General features: G+C 37.0%; 2 non-coding genes across 2 annotated transcripts; both read right to left on the bottom strand.

Annotated features, from left to right (window-relative positions):
- Positions 1–3,873: 3,873 nt before the first annotated feature.
- Positions 3,874–3,980, bottom strand: LOC147947590 (small nucleolar RNA R71). Its single transcript, XR_015595610.1, has one exon. It is a non-coding gene; the product is annotated as a small nucleolar RNA R71 (small nucleolar RNA).
- Positions 3,981–18,882: 14,902 nt separating this feature from the next.
- Positions 18,883–18,988, bottom strand: LOC147947591 (small nucleolar RNA R71). Its single transcript, XR_015595683.1, has one exon. It is a non-coding gene; the product is annotated as a small nucleolar RNA R71 (small nucleolar RNA).
- Between the last annotated feature and the right edge of the window lie 2,675 nt (positions 18,989–21,663).

The following is a 21,663-nucleotide window of genomic DNA, read 5'->3' on the forward strand; positions in this document are numbered from 1 at the left end:
GACATTTGTTTGGTCTTTGTGGTGGTCCTATTTAGGAAATTTGTTTGGTCTTTGTGGCGGCCCGTGGGGCAGGGAGATGATCCTTGTGTGGTCATGAGGTATTCTAGTGAGGGGATATGTGGTTGGTAGGACATTGTGTTGTCTTACGCGAGCCACATGTAGGAAACCTGGATAGGGATAGGATTCAGACGTGTTCAGAATTGTTTGCTCGGGACTATTGGGGGACTTCCGTTCTCCTAGTACCGCCATATTCTAAGACTTTGTGGCTTGAGAGTGTGGTTGGTATATCGACTTCGGATGACAATCCGAAGGCGCGCTGTAGGGTGACGACCCGAGAGACGAATATTGGATTTTCCTTATACATTATGGCATGCGGGTGTAGGCCCGATGAAGAGCCAATAAAAACTCAAGATTTAGGCCTATGAGAAAAGGAAAGTCTAAAAGTCGAGAGCAAATAACGCCTGGATCGTGAGTCTATCATCTAGAGGTGACCTTTCGTATATCGGTAGCACATGAGTCCTTGGCTGAGTGTTGTTCGAGATTCGAGGACAAATCTACTTTGGTGGGGGAGAATTATAACGCCCGCGAACCAAAACTCTACCTTTTGGGGGTGGGTGTCGATCGACACTCATGGTGGTGTCGGTCGACACCACTTATTTCTGTTTCGACCAGATTAATTTAATTATCGATTTGGACCGGTTTGGTTTAAGGAAACCATTGGAGAAAGGTTTAAAAAGGAGAAAATGACCTAGGGTCGTGTTTTTGTTGTCTCACGCCGCTTTGAGAGAAAACAAAAGAGAGAAAACTGTTATTGAGGTTCTAGAGGGAGATTGTGAGATTTTAAGGCTTTGTGGGTGAGATCTTGCTGTGGGAGTGAGGATTCAAGGCTAGGAACGTGTGGGAAGCTTGGTGGCAGTGTGGATTCGTTCATTGTTGGTCAGAATCTTCCTGCAAAGAGGTGAGTGCATGACCATGGTTTTTCTAAGCCCTTAATTTCCTTGTTCTCGCTTGTTTGTTGTTGTTTTGTGTGTTTTCTTGCTGGGGATTGGTTGCTACAGGTTCCTAAAGATGATTCCGGCATGGGTTTTCAGTATTGGACGATTTGGAAGAGGTTGAGAAGCGAGATCTGACTCTCGGCTTCGAACGGATCGCAGTTGCAGGTGGAGTGTGGATCGACACCAGCAAGATGGCATCGATCGACACTGTGGGGTATTGGTGGGCGACACCAATGCCAGTGTCGGTCGACACTTGGCTGGTGTCGGTCGACACCTCCCTTCCAGCGAGATAATGTTCGTTTTCCTGGTTTGTGTGTTTTGTTTGTTTGTTGTTGGAACATTGGTTTGTTGGTTATTTCTTGGTAATTGTTATTCCGTTGTTGTTTGTGATTGTGGTTAGGTGGCTAGTGGGTATGAGACCACTAGTTGTAGTTTATTTATTATTATTTATTATATTTTAAAAAAACGGGTCAAGTCGTTTCATGAGGTGCGGTTAAATATATCATAGTTTCTGTTTCCATATTAATTTTAGTGTAATTTATTTTAGTTGGAATGAAATGTAAAATATTTAGGAAACAAAATCTGAAGTAATATTATTTTAGAATTTTTTTAGGAATTAATATTATAAATAAGTTTTTAAATAAGTACAAATAAAAGGGTAAAACCCATAATATACTTCAAAAATGTATATATAAATTTAAAATCTAGTAACAACTAAAGTCAAAGCTCGTACATAAATAATTTACATAGCCTTTCTATATATATTATGACATGTGCTACAACACATATAGATGTTTTTCTTTAGATTTAAAATTGTAAAATTATATTTAAAATGTAATTTTGTTGTTATAGTGACTATATGTTTATATCTTACTCATGTTAGATATACATATCTTATTTTTTGTTGTATAGTTTTAGATTTTAACAAATAATACCGTGCCGAATAAGTTTTTGTTTTGTATTCATCTTTGTTTTATTTCTATGTTAAAAGTAAAATTATATTGATGTGCGGTAAAATGTTATAATTAAAAGTGTAATATAATTATAATTATTTAATGTGTTTTAAAAGTACATTAATCATAATCATATACATTAAAGTAAGGTTTCACTCTCTCGATCCATTTAACATTTAATTGTAATAAATATATTTTAGAATACTAGTCCTTATATTTAGTTTGTGATTCAACATATAATTTTAGTTATAACCATCTTATAATAAGGGAATCAAGCTAAATAAAACATGTTAATTCATTACTTTAGATGTTTGATTAGTTCTTACAAATTCATTTATATTTATTTTATTCTTAAAATCTGAAATGTTCTCATGAAATTTTTTTTGTAATATAATTATCAAATCAATTTTTCTTACCTCTCTCTTACCTCCAACAAAATTGTAATAAATATATTTTAGAATACTCATCATTATCTTTAGTTTGTCATTCACCTAATCTAGTTATTCTTTTAAATAACGTTTTAACATTTATTGCAGACACAAACAAAAGATAACTTAACTCCAACACGAGTATCGATCTGATGTTCACATATTTTACCTTGTTTTACCTTAGTTTATTTACACATTTGGCATGATTCACTTAGTGTGTTAGGTCATCATTGAGTAGTTTTAGGGCTGTTTATGCATTAGAGTAGATTTGCATTGCCTTAGTTTACCTTGCTTTACCTTAGTTTATTTACCTTGTTTTACCTTATTTTATTTACACTAACTGGTGTCGATCGACACCACCTTCGCAGACACGATCTGCACGAAGCCGAACGAAGAACCTCCGTTCCAAACCGCTTCCAAACCTTCCCAAACTCTTCCAAACTTCTCAGGAACCTATGGAAACATGAAAACAACCAACCCACACAAGCAAAACACCACAAACACAAAGAAACAGCCAAAACAACAGAGATGTCAGGCTTAGATCAGCCATGGTCAAGCACTCACCTCTTTTGCAGGAAGATTCTCACTCTACAACGACGAATCCAACACTTAGAAGCCTTCTCCTTTGTTCCTAGCACAAGATCTTCACTTCACAGCAATAGATGTCTCAAGAACAGCAAAGGATCTCACAAATCTCTCTCAAAAACGTTTTCTCCTTCTTCTCTCTGCTTCTCTGTCAAAAACGGCTAAAAAGGACGAAATAAGTCGAGTTCCCCTTTTAAACTCGAGTTTAGGGCTTCCCCTTAACCAACCACGCAAACCGGATGATTAAAATCAAACCAATCGAACCGTCAGCAAACGGTGTCGACCGACACCACAAGTGGTGTCGATCGACACCCTAACCAAAATTCCAGAAATTGGTTCGCGGGCGTTACACTATGGCCGCTGACAAGCCACTTTACAGAGAAAACAAGATCGAGTCAGTACATGCAAACCAGATCGAAAGGAAACAAGAACCTTGAGAGATACATTGAGCACATCAACCGTTTACCAAGAGATTTGAGGCAACAGAGAACCAGAATCCTTCAGGAACAGGAACACCAGCTTCTCATGGATCCACCCATGTAGAGGCCAAGGCAAATTGGAGCAGGTGATGCTCCAAACACCCACACACAAAGGACAGGAATAGTCCCACCTACAGTAGCGAATAATAACTTTGAGATAAAAAGTGGGCTGATTACTATGATCCAGTCAAACAAGTTCCATGGTCTGCCTATGGAAGATCCCTTAGATCATCTTGATGAGTTTGATAGGCTCTGTGTCCTGACCAAGATTAATGGAGTAAATGAAGACAGTTTCAAGCTCAGACTCTTTCCATTTTCACTTGGAGATAAAGCTCACTTGTGGGAGAAAATTTTACCAACAGGAGCTATCACAACCTGGGATGGCTGCAAGAAGGCTTTCATGGCCAAGTTCTTCTCTAATGCAAGGACTGCTAGATTGAGGAAGGAGATATCTGGTTTTGCACAGAAGAATAATGAGACTTTGTGTGAAGCATGAGAAAGGTTCAAAGGCTACCAAACCCAATGTCCTCATCATGGGTTTAGTAATGAGTCCCTACTTAGCACACTATACAGATGAGTTCTACCAAAGATCAGAATGTTGCTGGACACTGCATCAAATGGGAACTTTCTCAACAAACATGAGGATGAAGGATGGGAACTGGTAGAAAACTTGGCCCAATCAGATGGGAATTACAATGAAGACTATGATAGGACTGTCAGATTTGTTGAACCTGCCCAGGATGAGAAGTACAAGAAAGATTTGAAGACTGTGAATGACAAGTTAGACAAGATTCTGGTTAGTCAGCAGACCAACATTCACTTTCTTGCTGATGAAGACACAACAGTTCAAGCTGGGGAGAATGAAATGGCTGAGCTGTGTTATGTACAGAACCATGGTGGTTTCAAGCCTTACAACCAGTTCAAGAACAACAATCTGTCTTACAGAAGTACTAATGTGGCAAACCCACAAGACCAAATCTATCCACCTCAACAGCCCCATCAACATAACAATTATGTACCCAAGCAGCAACACCAAGGTTTCCAGGCTCCAATGTGTCCCCCACCAGGGTTTCAGACTAACCAAAGCCAGGAACCAGATTTAAGAGCTATGATGCAGCATATACTACTTGGACAAACAAATGGGTAGCTTGAGACAACAAAGAAGTTGGCTGAGCTTAACCAGAGGCTGGATTCTTCTTACAATGATCTGAATATTAAGTTTGAGAGCTTGAATTCTAAAGTCAAGTTCATGGAGAGCAACATTGCTTCTACATCAGCTCCTAAGCCAAACAAACTATCTGGTAAGGCTGTTCAAAATCCAAGGGAGTTCACAGCTAAAGCTATCCATTTCTATGAGGAAGCTGTCACTGAGGTTCAAGCTGGGGTGGATTTGTCACAAGACAAAGTTCAGAGTGAAGGTTTTACACAGCAAACATAAACCGGAGTACCACTCGACCGTGTACTCGACCACACACATGATCGAGTACATGATCGAGTGACTGATCGAGCTGATCCCGTAGAAGCTGTTAAACCTGTTAGATACATTCCTCCTGCTTACAAGCCTCCTCTACCATTCCCATGGCGTTTCAAGGAAAAAAAGCTGAAAGAATTCAGGGAAATAATTAAAAAGAAAGAATTGATGGCTTTGAAACAAGAGGTTGTCATTGAGGAAAAAAAAGAAGAAAGGGGACCTTATTTGGAACATTATGCTCCATATCCTCTCTACAAAGGCATGCTACTTGAAATATCCATGAAGAAGGCTCAGAATCAGGACAAGAAGGATCTTGAGAAGATTGGGGAAGCTGTTATCCCAACAAAACTAGAAGATCCAGGTCCATTCAACTTACCATGCTCACTGAACTATATGCACTTCAACAAGTGTCTATGTGACCTTGGAGCCTCTGTGAGTGTTATGCCCTTCTCAATAGCACAAAAGCTGGGTTATGAAGAGTTCAAGCCAAGCAACCTCTACATTAGTCTTGCTGATGGCTCTAGAAGAGATGTGATTGGTAAACTAGAAAGCTTTCCAGTGAAGATAGGTAAAGCAAGGATACCAACTGGCTTCATCATCCTTGATATGGAACAAGAGCTTGATGATCCTATTATCCTTGGAAGGCCATTCTTGGCCACAGCTGGAGCAATGATAGATGTTAGGAAAGGTATAATCAGCCTGAAAATTGGTGATGGGTTGACTATGAGGTTTGACATTATGAATGCAACAAACCAACCCACCACTGGAGGCCAACCTTTTGCCATAGAGGATATAGATGATGCTGAACCAGTAAAAGAAGACAAGGGTTCTAAGATCAAGGTTCCAAACAATGAAGAAGCTGTTCAAGGACTAAAGACTTCAGTTCAAGAGTTGACTAGCTTGGTGAAGGATTTTCAAGTTCAGTTCAACAAGAGGTCTTTGAAGAAAGCAAGGCCAAGGTTCAAGCTTAAGCAGAAACAAGGTTCAAGTTTAAATAGTGATGGTCAAGAATCAGCTTCACAATGATCAAGTTACACCAGGGACAATCTCATCACCTCCTTGGTCTCCAAACCAAGCCTGAAAAGGCATCAAAAGTGAAGCCTAGTGACTTTAAACAAGCTCACTAGGGAGGAAGTCCCTAAGGTATCATTGTACATAAGTTTGATTTTCCTTGTAGTTTTGATATTTTTCTTTCATGTTTGTATTGGGTAGGCCTTTATTAGGGAGAATAGATGGGTTTGAGAAGAATTGAACTTGTAGAAAGGAGTTTTTGGGGCCACTCGACCAGCCCACGAGAGGTACTCGATCGAGTGACTTCAGGCCCAGGCCCACTTGGTTCAAATTTTCTTTTGCTCGATCGAGTGGAGGTATAAACAATTTCGAATTTTGAATTTTGGTCAACCACTCAACCACTCGACCGAGCACCACCTCAGTACTTCATGGACCCAGCCCTTTTGCAACAATACTATGAGCACCAAGGTCAGCCATTCTACCCACAACAGGCCACTCGACCAGCCAGCTCGACTCAACACTCGACCGAGCACTCGATCAAGTCGCAACCAATGGCCATAGTCGAGTACCCTATTTATCCACTTCCAAGTCAGAGTCAAGACCCCAACTACACCTATGACAGCATGAGTGATGCTGTAGAGAACTTCTTCCACAATCCATAAGGTATCACAATCACCATCTCATTGTAAATACCATTGCATTTCTTGTTTTGTTTCATTTTAAGTCTTGAATCCTCTTTCAAATTTCTCTTACACAAGGGACTGTGTAATTTAAGTTTGGGGGAGGGTTTGAGATGACATTTGACATTGTTTTCTATTTTCTTAGTTCAAATCTTTAGCATTATCATGTTAGTATTTGCATTTCATCTAAGGCATAGAAAAACCAAAAAAAATTTGAAAAATTTTCACAAAAAAAAAATCTTTAAAAAACAGAGTGTTCATGTAGTTTGCATTGCATAATAGGATCTTGTTTAGCATATTTCATATAGGATTGTTTCATAATTTGCATTAGGTATCTATGATGAGTTTAGCCTTGTTAACTTGTTTGAATTCACTAAACTAGGATCAATGCCCAAGTTAATAGTACTTTGATGCTAGTTGAGTAGTTAGAAACATAAGATTGAACCAAGTCTAGAATTCCTATATTGCATTTGATGTGCGTGGTTTTTGTCACTTCAAATCTTTTATCTTAAAAGACCACACAACTGCTGCAAGTGCACAGCTGATCGGTAGTAGTATTTAAGGATCGATCCCACAGAGAGAGATTTGTTGTTTATAGAATCCGTCGGAAGAGAGTAAGGCTAGGACTCAATAAAATGGGGGTTTTGGTTGTCACGGTTGTAGCAAGCAAATAAATGTAAATAAAAGTGCAAATAAAAATAATAAAACAAGTGTTGGGCATCAAGGGGAATCGCAGGGGATTGATGATCTATCTATCTAGGAAAGTTTAGGGTTAGTTTGTTTATCTAAAACTCGGACTAAGAAACACTAATGAACTGTTAACTTGAAGTTCTCAAGCTAACCGTCTAAGATCTCTACACTCCGTTACTCAACTGTCGTAGGCAACGACACATAGATCAAAGCATTTAAAACAGGTTCGATTCTAATCCATGGAATTCCATAGGTAAGGGGAATGTGCTTCCTATGTCTCCCCACACATCTAAGCTAGGTCAAGCACACATGCAAGCTTTTGGCAAAGCACACACACTTTAGATCATAGTTAGTTCATGAGGCTAACTTAAAGCATTAAGTAAAGACTTAGAATTAAAGCATAGAATAAACAGAATTTAAATCTAACAAACTCTAAAAATTGCCACCTAAACTAAGATCATCTCCCCCCTTTGATTATCCCTTTAAACCCAACTAGAAAACTACTCTAGCATGTTTGAGGGAATCATCAAAGCAAGGTTTAAATAATTCATAAACATAAAATAATATATAGTAAGAATAAGGTTTAGAGATTACTTCTTAGAATCAAGTACAAGATGTAAAGACTTCTCCTTAAGAAAACTAGTGTGTCAAACGAACAAGAGAAAGAGAAAGAGTTTGGTGGATCTCAAAGCTTCAAAGAGAGGGACGAGGGAGAGGTCTGGACGTCGGCTGCTCCTTAGGTCGTGTCTCTTGGCTTACTAGTTTTCTTGTACTGGCTTGATGATTTGGACTGGGCCGCCATGGTGGTAGCTGGTCAGGCCTTCAATAAAAGCCCATTGGCTTGATGATTCTTCTTACGTCGGTTTAAGATACGTCTCGGTAAATCGGGCATAACGTCTGGATGAGTGATCGGATTGACTTGATTCCACTTCGAGGAGAAAGATGACCCTTCCAGATTTCCATAGATACCAAGTACGTCGAAATGTGAGTTCTGGAAGTTCTTCAAAATTTTCTCGTACTGTAAAGCTCTGAAACTTTCCTAAAACGTATTTTCCTTGCCTTTTGGTCTTTTTTGCTATAAAACCTGTAAAACTTTCTTAAAACCTAAAATACTTGATAATAGACAAGAAAACCTTGAAAACATACTAAACTCTTCCTATATGCATACTAAAACTATAGCTAAAATGGGTAAAATAATGATGTTATCAGCATTCTGTCTAAACTGAAGCATGTTGTGATATGAAACCATTTCCTATTTATAAGAACTTAATATTGAATTTTAATTATCATTTTGTGCAATGCTTTAAACTCATGGATACTTTATACAAATTTGGATAATATTTCCCATTTTTACCACTCTTGTTGATCCAAGTAGCTGATTTTCATCATTGAATCAGTTTCCCCTACCCTTAACCAACCCTTCTTTCAAGCGATGTTATATCTTGTGTGTGTGAGGCCTATTTTGGGATTGAGATTGGTAGAAAGTGTTAGGTTTGAAATGACAAGAATAAAACCTTGTGTAGTTCTAGTTTGCATTTTTCAAACTAGATATGACTAGGTGATTTAAATTCTGGGTTTGGGACTTGGTGAGTTCAAAAAGAAAAGAAAAGAGTGAAAAGAGAAAGGAAAGGGTAAAGTCCTTAGGAGAGAAATGTTTTAAAGAAAATTCAAACTCTAAGTGAAAGAATGGGAGAATTAAAAGTCCTAAGTAAGGTTCTCGTCAAAGAAAATAAAGAAAGAAAAGAAGAGTCTAGTGAAAAGCTTTATGACTTGGGAAACAAGTAAGAGTAAGAACCTTAGCAAATAAGAAAGAAACTCCATTCCACTAAGAGAAATCAAGTAAGAAACCCCTCCTAGGACAGAAAAACAAAGAAAAAAAGGCAAAAGAGAAAAGATGAAGTTAAAGGGTAGAAATAGGACATCATGTGCTTAGAATGATTAGGAACAAACACTTTGGGTACCTTTGGGTAGACAAGGTTCTGTTCTTGTATGTGTCTAAGTGATCTTACCTTTAGCCTTCTTCTAAAGCTCAATCCGCTTTTTGTGAGAGAACCCTTGTTATTGATAAGCCCCACTCAAAAGAGAGACCATTTCTGTCTCTAAACCCTTATTACCAAGCCAAATGAGTTTAAGCATTGCATAATCTGATTCATGTTCTTATTTAATGTATGTTAAAGGAAATGGTTGATTTAAATGCATATGGAAGTCTAAGGCTTGAATCAGTTAAGGTTGTGAAAGGCTTGTCTAAAATCTTTAAGTACAGCTCATTCACCTTGCATCCTAGTACTAGTAACTGGGACATTGATTCTAGCTAGTCTATTAGCATGTTTAAGGTTCTGAGATCCTAACTTCAAACCTCACTTTCCTACTCATGTCTTGTTTGTTTGCTTGAGGGCAACCAAAGACTAAGTTTGGGGGTGTTGATGTTCACATATTTTACCTTGTTTTACCTTAGTTTATTTACACATTTTGCATGATTCACTAGTTTGTTAGGTCATCATTGAGTAGTTTTAGGGCTGTTTATGCATTAGAGTAATTTGCATTGCATTGCATTGTTTCTTGCATAAACAGGTGATTTAGGACCCAATGGAGCATGGATAAGTGCTGAGGGAGAGTGGAGCCATCAAGAGAAGAAGACAAAGGAGCTAGAGAAGAAGAGAATCAAGGTCCGGAAGTATACTCGACCTCCACACTCGACCAGACACTCGACCGTGTGCTGAGAGGGACTCGACCAACTAAAAGGAGTAGAAGAAGACCTGACTCAACCATGCACTCGACCGAGCACATGGTAGAGTCAACCGAGCCGCCTGTCTATTTTTTTCTGTAGCCATTTTAGGCTCCCCTACTTTTCTATATATACCCCTTGTACTTTATGGCCGCTGACAAGCCACTTTACAGAGGAAAAATATCACAAAAACCTAGTTTTTACCCTTTTGGGATTTTAGCTTTTAAGTTTAGATCATCAGCCACATTTAAACTTTTTCTTTAGATTTTCATACTTTGTTGCTTCTGTAACTTTTTGGGTAATTAGAATCTAAGTTTATTTCTCTGAACAAAGTTGTAGAACTTCATCTTATCTTTCTAATCATGCAAGTTTCATTGATTTATGGGTTTATGATTTTGTTCATCATGTGTTGTTCATCTGAGTAGTGTGTTAGGATCTTAGGGATAGATTAGGATGGAAGAGAGTTATGGTAGTTTAGACCGATCAAGATTGATTGTTTAAATCACCCCAAGCTTGATCTGAAGGTCAATTGGTGACAGCTTGTCCTGTGGGAAGGTTGTTAAAGGGTGGGGACCAAGGTTCGTGGAACGTCTGGCGCACCAACAACCTACTGGTGGATTTGGATGAATAATTCCTGTCCACGGTGAGGGGTTAGGATCGATGCCCTGCAGGGCCAGCTTGGGGACGGGTTGTCATAAGCATGCTCTATGCTGTTCTTATATCTGAGAGGGTAAGAACATATCCTAGGTTTCTTAGCATCATACCAATGTTTAAGTTTCTGGATAATACTAATGCTAGAGATTATTGTGCTTATCCCAAGAGATTGGTTGTATAGGATGGTTTTTGACACGTGATGATCTGGATCTTTATGCCTGCTTTTATATGCAATAGCTAGTGAGAACTAGATCTAAGAGTATCTAAGCTTGGTTGTTATTGTCATGAGAATGGATTAACAAGTATTAGAGGATCATTGTCTAGAGATAGCTCACTGTTGATTGAGGTTTGTTGATCAGTTTAGATTAGTATAGCTCAAGTCCAGCCCATGAATCCATCTCTAGGACCTTCTGTGTTTATTGATTTCTCTATTTGATTATTGTCATCCGCTTTCTGTTTGATTTACTTTCGTTTTACTCTATTTTGATTGGTGTTCTGTCTCTATTTCTCATCTGCAAGTTCACTTGACCACCCACTCGATCGAGCATACGATCGAGTGCCTGCTCGAGTCCGTTTCCAAGTTCATGCTTTATGTCTCGCATCTTTCTAGTTTCATTCATATTTCATTGCATATCTTAGTTTCAGTTATTATCTTGCAATTAGTTTGTTATCTTAGTAGTTTACATTCTGCATTTACATGTCTGTCTTAAAACTGTTACATCAAAACCATTTTCATATTTGGCTTAACTTAGATAAGTGTTCACATCTTGACTGCTTGCATCATACTCCTTATGGATTGATATCTCTTATACTGCAACTGCATAAGAGTAATTGAAACCTCTTGCATTCCACCCGATCATATATCTTTGGGTCTTAGCTTGTGTTTGTTGTCTAATTGCATCATTCATACATTTTTAAGTATTTAAAACCCACAAAAAAAATATGTTTCACGATCACTACAGGAAAATTGGGCATATAGCATCCATAGAACGCTATCTATTTCTATCGTAGCGAAGTTAATAATACTATGTAATTGACCGCGACAATAGGTTCACGATATATTGTAGCGGTTTTCTGTTATGCTACTGTATAATGATTTACAATAGCGCGCTGAAATACGCAATTGTAGATTTTACAATAGCATTTTGTAAGCGTTATATGTTCTTTATTGTATGTTATAATTGATATTTATATTGTAGCAGTTTTAGCCTGCAAAAAATTGGACTGATATCTTTTGTTTGCAACGAGCACCTGTGTAATAATTTTTCTTTGGCTATATTGTATTACCCATCATTTTGGATCAAACCAAAATTTCATAAATCTGAATTGATTATTCAAAGAAAAGTACATGTGTCAAACAAGCAACAAGTACAACCCTCAAACAAAATAAAAATACAAGATCGATCAGATTTATAAATGTAAACAAGTTTGACATTTGGCCAAGCTATTATACTATCCAAAGCATCAACAATGAATTTAATTTCTGAATTTGCTCTCCAAAGTGGACCATCATCAATCGTAGGAACATCAACCCATACCTTACTTGCATTGGGACCCAAAGCGACAAAATGAACTCTATCTTCTAGTTTTGTTGAGAAAACTCGACCTTCAGCAACCTTTTCTCCAGATCCATTGCAATCTAAAAGAATGCACTTTTTTCTCATTTGTGTTGGTGTTAGAGCTGTTACTTACACTTCCAGACAATTCATCACCAGTCGATTCAAACAACAAATCATTCTATTAAAGTAGAAAATTTCAGAAAATTTATCGCAAGTCCATCACAACAACCATACAACATATCATTCATAAGACTAATTAGAAGATTTATAGTCTTACCCCAGGTGATCTAATTTTTGACATCCTTTCATCTATGCTTGCTTGTATACTCTACAAAGAAAATTCCTGACAATCTCAACACAAGTCCATTCTAACAACAAATTATTTAATCTAAGTAGAAAGATCCAGAAAATTTATCATAAGTCTGTCACAACAACAATACAACATATATTTTTTAAGACTAAGAAGGTGTAGAGCCTTACCCCAGGTGATCTACTTTTTGGCATCCTTTCATCTCTGCTTCCTTGTACACTATAAGCCATTTGCATATTATGGATAGGCTATGGGATGTTCTCACCAAGTGCATCACCAGTCACCAACATTTCAGCATTTGGTCTCCACAAATATCCATCTTTTTTAAATACCCAATCAACCGTGAATATAGCAGCATTCAGACCCAAAGGAATGTCGTTTTCCAGTTCTTTTAGGTCAGTTGATCGTAGACGACCCTCATCAATTATTTCATCATCCTTATTCCAAACATAGATTTGGATTATATTATCATCTGCATCTGTATCCTGCATGTGAAGCGATATTTTTCTTTAAAAAACCAACTATCAACATGATTTAGATACATCTTTATAGTATTTACAACAATAGACTATTAAAAGTTTTACAGATGAACGAGTTGTCTTTTTATATGTTGGGGAGTCCATTTCATTGTCCAAAATGAGCTGATCAAGTTGCCATGCAAACTCCAAAAGCTTCGCCAAGTGTGGTAACAGTTGTTGTAGGCCTCCTGTAACGCCCGCGAACCAAAACTCTGCGTTTTGGGGGTGGGTGTCGATCGACACTCATGTGGTGTCGCTCGACACCACTTATTTATGGTTCAACCAGATTGATTTAATTATCGATTTGGACCGGTTTGGTTTAGGAATAACCATTGAACCAAGATATTTAAGTGGGAAAACAACCTAGGTCGTGTTTTATTTTTGTCTTGGTCGCCGTTTGTTGTTTTTGAGAGAGAAAGAGGAGAAAACAGTTTCTAAGAGTTCTTGTGAGAGTTTGTGAGATTTGAAGGCATTTTTGGAGAGATCTTGCTGTGAGAGTGAAGATCCAAGGCTAGGAACGTGGTGGGAAGGTTTCTGTGGTGGTAGCTTCGTCCTTTGGGCTTAGATCTCTTTGTTGGCTAAGGTGAGTGCATGACCATGGCTTATCTAAGCTAAGATCTCTGTTTATGTGATATTTTGTGTTGTTTGGTTGTTTGTTTTTGGTTGTTTGTGAGTTGTTCGTAGCTCTTGAGGCTTGGATTCGTTCCTGGGATTGTGTGGGACGAAGAAGAGAAGTTTGGAGGTGAGATTCGGAGGTTCTGTTCGATGGAAATCACTGCTCGACAGTGGTGTCGGTCGACACCAACACGAGGACGGCTCGGGAACTTAGCGAGTGTCGGTCGACACCATGTGGAGGTGTCGGTCGACACCATGTGGAGGTGTCGGTCGACACCGTTAGGGCTTCAGGGGTATCGAGCAGGTGTCGGTCGACACCCAAGTGGTGTTGGTCGACACCAGATATCCATTGTCGGTCGACACCTTCTGGTATCGGTCGACACTCTTCTGATAGTAACCAGATCGTGTCGGGTCACTTGTTCATGTTCCTTGTTTGTTTTATTGTTGTTGTTTGTGGCATGAGAGATATTATTGCTTGTGTGTATAGCCCAGTAGATGGGAGGATTGCCTCACTGAGTATTTATCAAATACTCATGCATCTCAATTTGTATTTGTGGTGCAGGTAAAGGCAAAATGTGATAGTGGAATCAAGGCAATGAAGAGGAAGATGTTCTAGGGACTTGATTGATTGCTGTCTGGCATTGCTAGGTTGCTAGAGTTGGGTCTTTAGAACTTGCTAGGTTGCCGGTTCCTTGTTTCCTGTTGTTTGACATTGAAATGGTAAGGATAGGATATTGGTTATTCTATATTGGATTATTATTGGTTATTTAATTGGTATTGTTATTCCGTTGTTGGTTGTGATTGTGGTTAGGTGGCTAGTGGGTATGAGACCACTAGTTGTAGTTTACTATTATGTATTATTATTATTATTATTATTATTATTATTATTATTATTATTATTATTATTATTATTATTATTATTATTATTATAATAATTATTATAATTATAATTATTATTATTTATTATTTATTAAAAAAAATCGGGTCAGGTCGTTTCACCTCCAGACATATCCTCCTTCATCTATAATCGACTTAACAATAATATCACCCGCATTAGGACAAACTGGAATGCGTCCAATCTTGTTTGTTGGTTCAGTTGAGCAGAATTCTCCTTCTCCACTGACAACATCATCCGTTGAATACCAATCCAAAATCTGGTACCTAGGGCCTCCTTGGTGAAGATCTCAGAATTAGAGACATCATCATGTTGTTTCGATGCGAATTTAGAAAGTGAAATCAGAGGGAAAGTGAGAGACGGCTGAAATTAAATGAGAGGAGAGTCAAAACGAGAGTCGAGGGAGAGTAAAATTTCACTAAGTGTTAAGCGGACAAAAATAATCTTAGAATTATTTTTTTCCCTTTATATTTAGACATCTTTTTATAATTAATTTATGCTACTTATACTAAAGTTTCACCGTTTTTGATATATTCATAATGTTTACCTAATCTCAAACCCTATTAAAAACTTTACAATAGCAAAACATCACTAACCGCTATAACCCACTGCTATCAATCCCCAATTTTTCTGTAGTGCCACAATCGTAAAAAAACTAACAACTCCTAGAAATATGGCAGTCGAAAAGAAAAGTAAAGCGAACACGAAAATTCCATCAATTTTTCAATCTTTTTTTTTCTCTGTTGGGTCGGTTTAAATGTTAGATTAGGGTTAAAATCAGGTCTAAATTTGGTTAAAACTGGATTAAGTCAAACCAAATTAAGTAATATCGGTTTACTGTTTGGTTTAATTGCAGATGTAGTTATTTAGAGAAAAATGAAAGCGAACACAAAAATTTCAATCTTTTGTTTTTTTCTCTGTTGGGTCGGTTTAAATGTTAGAATAGGGTTAAAATCAGGTTTAACTTTGGTTAAAACTGGATTAAGTCAAACCAAATTAAGTAATATCGGTTTATTGTTTGGTTCAATTGCAGATGTAGTTATTTAGATAAAAATGAATCTAGTGTAGTTTTGTTAAGAAGAAACTTTATTTTGGTTTTTTTTTCAGAGACTAAAAGTAGGTGTAGGAAATTTGAGAATGCTATTAGTAGAGGGGGAAATATACAAGACCGAGTCTTGTATATTTTTTTTAGATTTAATATTTCTGAGATTATATTCCCTACCTAATTACAAATAAACCTATATAAATTAATACTCTTTATAAATTCTATGTAAAAATATTGTCCCATTAATACCATAAATTAATAATAATACAGTAACGCCAGTTAACCTGAATCCCGGTTTAGGACATCTCGAACCCTACTATTATAGAGCAACAGTTGCTCCAACCCTATTATATATTTTACTCTAAAATAGAGAAAATGATAGGAGTAATGTAGAGAAAATTATAGAGCAACTCTATTCTCACCTCTTTTTTTTACACTAACTCTATTTTAAAGTTGAAAATAGAGTAATACATTGGAGTAAAACAATGCTCTATTTTTGAGTTGCTCTATTTTAGAGAAAAAATAGAGGTATATATTGGAGTTGGTCTTAGGGGATGCAACGATCGATGCAAGGTTCTTTTTGTGAGAACCGACTAAGTGAAACGTTCGTTTTGTTGCGTTTGGATTTTGGAAACCTTTTAATCGAGTATAAAAGGAAGAGACACGGTATTCTTGAGGGTTTTGGCCGTTTGTTGTCATTCTTAAGAGATAGAAAAGGAGAGAAATGTTTGCCATTGAGTTTTGTGGGATTTGGTGCTGTTCCTTGAGAGATCTTTCGTGGGAGTGGAGATCCGGGTTTGAGGACGTGTTGGGCTTGTTCTGGTCTTGATTTTTGTGGTTCTAGAATCATAATCTTCTTGTTAAAGGTGAGTGCATGACCATGGTTTATCTAAGCATGAGATCTCTGAGTTTTCTGTTTTTCACTTATGATTTTGTGGATGGATTCATTGTTGGATGTGATTTTTGTATTTTTCTATGACTTTTTTTGGTTGTGGATGTGTTCATTGTTGAATCGTGATGATGGAGGACGAATCTCGATGAGGACGTTGTTTGGGAATCAACACTAGCAACGGTCGACGCAGTCGCGAGGCTTTGCAAGCATACGATGTGATGCATCGTTCGATGCAAAGAGTGCATCGGTCGACAGAGTCGCGAGGAATCACGAGCATTAGATGTGATGCATCGGTCGATGCAAAGAGTGCATCGGTCAACACTAGGGGTGCATTCGACGTAGTTAGGAATTCGGAGAATTGCATCGGTCAAGGCAAGGTGTGCATCGGTCGATGCAACTAGGGATTCAGAGGATTGAATTGGTCGATGCAAAGTGTGCATCGGTCGATGCAAGAGGAAGTTGCATTGGTCGACACAAGCAATGTGTCGGTCGACACTGGATCACTACTGATGACTGTTTTGTGTGCTTTGTGGTTTGGTTGGTTATGATTTATTTGTGATTGTTGTTTTTGCTTGGAGTTTTTATTGATTGTGTGTATATCCCAATATATGGAACCTCACTAAGTACTTATGGTAATACTTACGCCTCTCTTTTGTGTTTTGACGCAGATAAAGGCAATTTGTGATCAGAGGAAGTTGCATCGGTTGACAAGAGACATGTGTCGGTTTGACACTGGATCACAACCGACGACTGTTTTGTGTCCTTTTTGGTTTGGTTGTGATACATTGTGTTTTTTTCAAATTTAAAGATTCATTTCTTAGTGTTTCATCAATTTGCATTCATGATTAGGTCCATATGTGCATATTTGCATTGCTTTTTCTCCCTTATAAGTTCATAAAGTGGATCATTGAGTTTTAGAGAAAAATGGAGCAAAAATGGGCTAAAATAAGGAGCATAGATCAATGGAGATATAAAGAGATGTAGTAGAGTTAAAAGAATCATGAGAAGAATAACGAAAGAAATATGAAGAGAAAGAAGAAAAAGGAGGATTCAAAATCATTCAAAAGCGTATCAAAGATCGACCTAGAAAAAGATATTGCATTGAGATTTAGTTTCAAAGCTCTTTACACAAGTTATACAAATTTGAGTTATCTTTCCTATAGCAGAATAGGATGATTTAGGAGTTGGGTTATGGATATTATGGTTGTATTGTTTTATATACTTGCTTATTGGTTGCTAATAAAGCTAGATCAACCTTGATCATGTTGATTCTAGACTTGAGGAATTTCATGGCGAGAAGGTGTTTGATGAAATTTCTTAACCAAATTTTTTTAGTGTTTTGCATTCCTTACTTTGGAAATTGTTGACTAGGGTCCTTAGTGGCTAAATAGACCTGATATTGTGCTTATTGATCATTTAATTTCTTGTGGAAGAAGTTGATGATTGATTGATTAGTAAAGGAATTAATGTCATGGAAATGTATTAGTCTTGCTTAGTGTTCTATGGCCTAAGGATCAATGCTTGTTAGAGGGTGTATAGAGCTACATAATCCATCTCTTTATCACTCCTAATCAATTACTTAAACCCAAAGATTTGGTTTTAGTTATTGTTGAGTGATTTGCTTAATCTTGGTTTGATTAAGCAATCATGTGTATTCTTAGTGTTTTGATCATTGCAAACTGAGGTTCGATAATTTGATTGAGTAAAAGTACTACACTAATTTGGCGTTGTTGCCGGTTTGCAATAGCATTTAACCATTAAAATTTCATCTTTGCTTGAGACGAGGCCATTTAATATTGTGAATATCATTAGCTTCATGCATCTAGTTGAGATGATGAATTCACTTTTGTTTGTTGTTACTAATTTATCTTCCTTGATTCTCTTATGCTTTCAAAGGTACTCCAGCCAAAATAAGAAGAATGGAAAGACAAGGTTGTGGACAATCAAACAAGCATTACTAAAGCTCCAAGACCTCAAGAACTGAGAACAAATCTGACTCAACCTCAAGAGAACACATCGACAGTAGGAAACTTTGATGCTCCGCATCATGATTCAAGATATGGAATTCACCCTACTCCAATAGAAGCCAATGCTTATGAAATAAAGGCGATTTTGATTAGATTGATTCAAGCCTCTAAATTCTTAGGACTAGCTATGGAGATCCCTATGATCATTTAGAGTCCTTTGAGAGGATGTGTAGGACATTTAGGATTGGAGATGTGCCCAATGATAGTATCAAACTCATCTTGCTTCCATTTTCTCTTGGAGAAAATGCAAGCCAGTGGGAGAAATTTATACCATCATGTTTGGTAAATTCTTGGGATGATTGTAAGAGGATTTTCCTTCTCAAGTTCTACTTAAAACAAAAAAACTGTCTAAATGAGAAATGACATAATGAGGTTTAAGCAAGGAACCTATGAAAGTTTTCATGAAGCATGGGAACAACTAAAAGGTTACACTCGAGATTGCCCTCATCATGGATTCACTAAAGAAGCTATACTTAGTATTTTGTAGTGGAGAGTGAATAAGGAGCTCAAATTGTCATTGGACATGGCTAGCAAAGAGGGTTGTCTATAGCAACTTGAATGAGTATGTCTATAGCAACTATTCATCTTCTTATCCATTAGCTGATCTACTGAGCAAGCCCAAGATCAACCCCAAGGAGTTTTTAAATGCAATCTTAACAAATGAAGTGGATATGGAACTTCTAAGTGTTGAGAGCTTGATGGTTACTAAATATGAGACAATCGAGGAAGACATAGAGGGAAATGATATCATAGCAAAGAGGGTTGAAAAGAAAAACACACCAAACGTTGCAACAAACAAGAGGAAGAAGAAAGAACCTCACCCTCCCACCCTTGTTCCCTTCCCCATCTTCATGAGTTTGTATCCCCTAAGACTCATTTATGGAGATATTGAATACAAGGTAAAGCATAGGGGACATTCTACACCCTTTGCAATCATTTAGGCTAAGTTTTCTCCCGAGATTCATCATGACCAAAAAAACTCTAAGAGCTCCTCTCTCGGGTCATCACCATAACCATTCCCGGTGAAACAAGCATATGTCATAACTTCAACGCTCTTTCCACCAATTCAAATGAATCTCAGGAGCACTAAAGCTCCTCCTCTCACTCTACACCCTAAGGTTTAACACTAGGGCCAATGTATGGTCTTCACCCTCCCTTGTATATACCATTTAAGTCTTGTTTTCTTTCCTTTTGTTAGTATTTCTTTTGGACTTTTCTCACACCGAAACAGTGTGAATTAAGTTTGGGGGAGAGACTAACCATCTAACATTGTATCTTATTTTGATTTTCATGTTTTGAGTGATGCATTGTTAATAGTTATGTTTTGAGAAAAAAAAATTGAAAAGCAAAAAATGCATGTAGTTTTGCGTATTCATTTTTATTTCCTTAGGATTGAGTTTAGAAGCATTTAGTATGCATTGGGGATGATGATGAAATTGCCTTATTAGAAGCAACATCTTATAATTGAACCCACAACCCTCATTTATAGTTCTTTGTTGCTTGATCAGTCTTTCGAGAAAATGAAGAATCTATGTTTAAAGCATCGTATCATTTGAAAACATATCTCCTCGATGTTGGTGGGACTACAGGTCTTAAAAAGAGATGTCATTTTCTTGTTGGAAATGGAAGTAACATATATATTTCCACCGATAATCCGATTGATTATCACTTGCCACGACCACTACAAGTTACACAGAACATCATAGAAACATAAACTAAACTTAGCAGTCTTATCTCAAACAATGGTACTTCTAGATATTGGGATAACAACCGCATTAGAAAGCAATTCATCCAAATGACCAAGAATTCCTCAAAAGGATTTATCTGCCCATAAACATTTTGGATGACAAAATAATCTGGAATTAGACACCCTCAGGTTTATACTCAGTTCGTTCAGGCTATTGGCTTCTCATTCATGATCTGATGAATTTAGATGTGCAACCTCTAATACCACAAGGATCGATTGTTTTGAAGAGCATAATTTAGAAGATTAAAATGCTCCCATGATAAAGCATTTCCTTTAGTGAGCCTTATCAGACTCGATATCCACCTGTACACGTTTAAATTCGAGAGGAATGAATTTAGATCCAATTTGTCCGCGATGTCGTCTAGATTAAGAAACCATCAACCATGCATTATTCACTTGTCCATATGTTGTATTAACCTGGAGACTGTCGAATACCATTTTGAAACAGAATATTACACCATCAGTTGATCTTGAAGAAACTATATAGCATATAAGAAGATATTTTGATTCACCCTCTAATTCTAAAACCCAACTTTTATTACCATTTTGGATATTGTGGCGAATTTGGAAAGCAAGAAACAACTATATCTTTAATAAATTTTGGGAAAGTCCATCCAAAATAACTATCAAAGCAACTGTTGAAGTAAATGAGTGGATCAATAACACAGCTAATCATCCAAGGTCTAAGGATGTTCAAAAAACCGTATCATTTTACAAACACCAATGGACATTGCCAAATCTTCCTCATGTTAAATGTAATTTTGATGCAAGTTTTAAGCAAAATACTTCTGCATGAAAAGGTGGTTAGATTATAAGAGATCATCAAGGCGTCAATAAGAGTTGGGGTTCCATAAATTTATCAATTACATCTTCTCCTTTGGCAGCCGAAACAAAAGCACTATTAGCAACTATGTATCAAGTTTGGATTCGTGGTTATTTATCAGTGATTTTTGAAGGAGACTGTGAGGTGTTAATTAATGTGATCAATGGAATATCTCATTAGTACGAGATGGGAAAAAAAACTAATTTTATTTATTTTACTTATGTGAATCGTTCTTGTAATCTTGTTGCAGATTATCTCGCTAAAGATATGTATTTTGCTGATGATTTTTACTTTGATACTGTCAATCCGCCTATTAGACTAGAACAATTGATGTGTAATGATTTACATGATTAATATAATAACTTTTTGACGAAAAAACCCTTCATGAACATTAAAATAACAAGAAAGTGTAAGAATTACACAATGATTATGGAAATTCTGTGTTGTATTACTGTTATCCCAATAAACGACTATACATACATATATATAGGATACATTAAACCTCTAACTAAACACATATATAATATTCAATGGCCCATGATCCATATTATGTCTATTACC

This window comes from Camelina sativa, chromosome 3, assembly GCF_030686135.1.
Source record: "Camelina sativa cultivar CO46 ecotype springtype chromosome 3, ASM3068613v1".
Taxonomy (NCBI): domain Eukaryota; kingdom Viridiplantae; phylum Streptophyta; class Magnoliopsida; order Brassicales; family Brassicaceae; genus Camelina; species Camelina sativa.